Source organism: Galeopterus variegatus, unplaced genomic scaffold, assembly GCF_000696425.1.
Source record: "Galeopterus variegatus unplaced genomic scaffold, G_variegatus-3.0.2 Scaffold15632, whole genome shotgun sequence".
In the NCBI taxonomy this organism is placed as follows: Eukaryota; Metazoa; Chordata; class Mammalia; order Dermoptera; family Cynocephalidae; genus Galeopterus; species Galeopterus variegatus.
This window is the reverse complement of record NW_007741743.1, coordinates 1-3,872: the sequence shown is the minus strand read 5'-3', so window position 1 is coordinate 3,872 and position 3,872 is coordinate 1. Positions and strand designations below refer to the sequence as shown.

The 3,872-nt window shown below is 44.3% G+C and overlaps 1 pseudogene; it reads right to left on the bottom strand.

Moving 5' to 3' along the window:
- Positions 1–1,157: 1,157 nt before the first annotated feature.
- LOC103582302 lies at positions 1,158–3,259 on the bottom strand (annotated as a pseudogene).
- Positions 3,260–3,872: the final 613 nt, after the last annotated feature.

Genomic DNA, 3,872 nt, shown 5'->3' with positions numbered 1-3,872 from the left:
GTTTCGGGGAGTAAATGCAGGTGAGGAAAAGGATTCTAGGGCCAACTATTAAGTACTAGAACCTCCTTGGGGAGGAAATACTCCTTAATGCTGGAAAGATAAGAAAACTCGCAAAAGCACCATTAGGTGCGAACTTTTGCAGATAAAGCAGACCCAGAGAATAGTGAGACTGAGAATAGAGGATGCTGCTAAAGAACTCCGTCAGCAAGAGGTACATCCCGTTCTATAGGGTGTCAACAGGAAGGGCCACTAGAGTGGCAAGATCTGAGACAGCCATGCTTGGGTTGGAGGCAGGTCAGAGATTGCACCTAACTCAAATTTTTCTTGATGGAATGTACGTTTCCTTTAGAAGATGCAGATTTTCACCAGAGGCCGCTTCCTCTCCTTATGTGTAGTTCATGCAGCTGGTGTGGTCTTATGTCAGGGTTTTGGTTAGCCAACCATTGAATATCGGAGACAGGCTCCCAATGAGTGGCCTTCAGTGTAAGGAAAGCTGCTCAGGTTTAGTCTGTTCTAGTACCCAAGTGTCTTGAGGGTCATCCAAAAGTGAAAGGGAGTGAAAAGCACAGACTCTAGAAAGGTTGATAGAAGTTGAGAGATTTGGAAAACAGGTGATACAGACACATTAGAAAATAGCTTCTACTGGTTAAATCAAGTAAGTATAGAGAGAAACCTGTGAACTAGTTAACAGAGGTAGGCTAGTTAATGCAGCAGACTTGAGCCTCACTTTCACATGAGCTGAGGATCAGTGTCAAAGACTAATAATGGTTAGGTTTCTTTGATACATCAGTGATTTTGAACTTTGGTCTCCCCCACCATAGAAAATTCATCCGAGATGGAGAGCTACTTTCCCCGTGTTCATGCTGAACTACATGTTTTCTTTCTGGCTAAGAACGTTTTTCCTATGAAGAGATCCATAAAGTGTCTGCAGTGTCTTCCTTTCTAGGTGTCTTTTCTGAGTTTATCCCATTCAGGGCAGAATTTGTTACCCACAAGAAGTTATTCCCCCGACTGTTACTTCACAGGTTTTGCCACTGACACCCACCACCCACAAAGGACCTAGCCCCCCATCAAGGAAGATGCCACACAAAAAAGCCCACTGGTGTTCAAAAGACCCTTTATTAAAATATTTTCCTTTGTACTTCTTAACTCTGCAAGAAAGAAAAAGCTCTATCAGTAAAAGGAGTTAAAAAAAAAAAAATCTCCCAATCCCACTTTCCATTTCTAGAACTTTCTAGCTTATCTCCATGAATACATTAGATGCTCCTCCCCCAGTTTTCACCGCTATTATAACCAAATGACACTGATGCAGAAGTCACAACTGGGCATTCCACTGCACCACTGTTGATGTCATCTATGATGTCATGAGGGTGGCGGCCATCAACATTGCAGCCCACAGACTTGGCAGTCCCCTGGATCTCTTTAATGGTTCTTGTAATTTAAAGGTGGGATCAGAGGCCGGCCCATGGCTCACTCGGTAGAGTGCGGTACTGATAACACCAAGGCCATGGGTTCGGATCCTATATAGGGATGGCCAGTTTGCTCACTGGCTGAGCGTGGTGCTGACAACACCAAGCCAAGAGTTGAGATCCCCTTACTGGTCATCTTTTTAAAAAAATAAATAAATAAAGGTGGTATCAGAGCAGCTCCCAGTCTCTCATAACCCTCAGATATGGGGGCAGATACTTTTGAATTTCACAGCAGGCAAGGAAGGAATGATATTACTGCTGCTTTAAAATTAAAAACTTAAAGAGTTCCATCTAGTTACGTAAACCATGAATGCAAAGTCCACATGGATCTCTTGCTGCCCTGATTAAAAATATCCAGCTCAAGATCTCATTCTTTCAAATCCAGGAAATAGTGCAGCACTCCCAATCTTGTGTCTTACTGAGTCTCATCTCAGTGAAAAGAATGTTAACCACTCATTGAAACACATGAAATTTCAGTTTTTGCATGTTGTCCTGCTCTTACCAGAGAGTTCGCTGGCTAAAGATCTGTGCCGCATTCTGTCGGGCAATGTTGACAATCTCTTCAAACGTGATATTTCCATTGTGTTTAACTGCGGGGCCAGGGGGGTGGAGGGGGGCAAAAGCTTTGTTACAATCTGAGGCCAGAGCAGCCCTCATAATGTTCCCCTTCACCTGTTTCTAGGTTGTTCCCATGCTTTCGGCACAGAATCATCCACATGAAGGACAACCCTGTTTCCTAAGCTGGGGTTAGTGTCAGCTCACCACTGGATTGCACCAGCCAACAGAGAACTGGTCAGGTGCAGTGGCAGGTGGCTAAGTGCGAAACAAAATCTTTATCTGACATGGAAGAGATGTTATGTTTTAAAGATGACAAACGAGCTGAACTTACCATGGTTAATTAAGCTGTCCAGCGTATTAGCAGCTTTGAGTAGTCTACTGAGTACACTTCACTGTTCTCAGTTACTTCCCCTGTCTACTGACCTTTCCCTCCTACATGCACTGCCAGTGAGACCTGCCCCACACAGGGACTATGGAAAGGCACATGGCAATGCCTGGTATAACAGCCTTAACCAAATCCCTATGCTAACCCTTTGTTTTGTTAAAGGGAAAACGCGGAGGCTGTGGGTGTATAACATCAATCACAAACTACTACTAGAATAAATCTGGGAAAAAGGCAACTCACTGTTTTTTTGTTTCTTTCTGTCTGTTGGTGGTTCCTTGAGGGCTCTGATGATCAAGGCAGAGGCAGAAGGTACCACCTAGATCTGCAGAAGAAATTCTTGATATGAACTAGCCCAACCCCAGCGAACAGCAATATTGCCACTGCAGGAGGACCACTAATGCCATGCACATTGGCCCTCAGAGACCAGACAGCCAGACACTGGGCTTACTGTATGTGCTGAAGTAATTTTCACAATCTGAAAACATGTTCCTAGCCTAGGATACATCATTTTAAGTAGTTTGCCAAATGTTACACAAGTGATAAGCCTTAATATTTGGACTGATGTCTTTCCCTAGCTAGGTCTATGATATGGACAAAGCCTTCCCACAAAGATAGCATTGCTCACAGCTGACCCCTGCCAGCAAAAAACCTATCCAGAAATCCCACAGGGTGGCTACCTCTACCCTCCTGCAAAAGAAGCACCAGAAATAAATACCTGGGCCTGTCTGTTCTGAATGGTCAGTTTCACCATAATCCTCAGACCTTTCCAGTCACTGGTTGCCTTGGCGATGTCGTCAGCAACCTTTTTTGCAGACTGTAGAAATAAAGGTATGTAATTACACTGTGCCTGAAGTTAGACCACACCCTTAATACCTGTCCAGTACTTTGCACTTGGCAACACCCTAAAGCTTCCTTATCCAGCACACAGGAAGCTGTTTGAAGCACCTCATGGTACTACCCAATCAAAAGCAAAGCTGTCATCTCTATGAAAATTGGGAGTGTGGCTGTGGGTGAAGTCCATCCATAGGCTCACCGGCCACAATGGGGCCTAGTCCGTTACTTACCCTCTCATAAAGGAATATGTGGTAAGCAGGGGTTTTTAACCCTAGTTACTAGAATCACCTGAGGAGTTTTAAAGATACTAAGTTCCCATGTCAGACCAATCTAAGTCCATTTGTGGGATGAGGATCAGGGCATTTGATACTTTAAAATTCCCGAGTAACCAATAGCCTAAACAAGAGGGATGTTCCTTAAGTGTAAGCTGACCTAAGGGCCAAGGAAGAGTACTAAGACACAGGCCACCAAGATGGGGGTGGGGTGGAGGGGGTAGTGTCAAGGATAGGGGATAAAGGCCTAATGACATTCTCAGAAATACAAGTTCAGTAAAAGCAGAGTATAAATTGGAGAGAAAAGCAGGCAGAGGGGACTGATGATCAGTAAGGACTAAGTAAAGCCGGTCA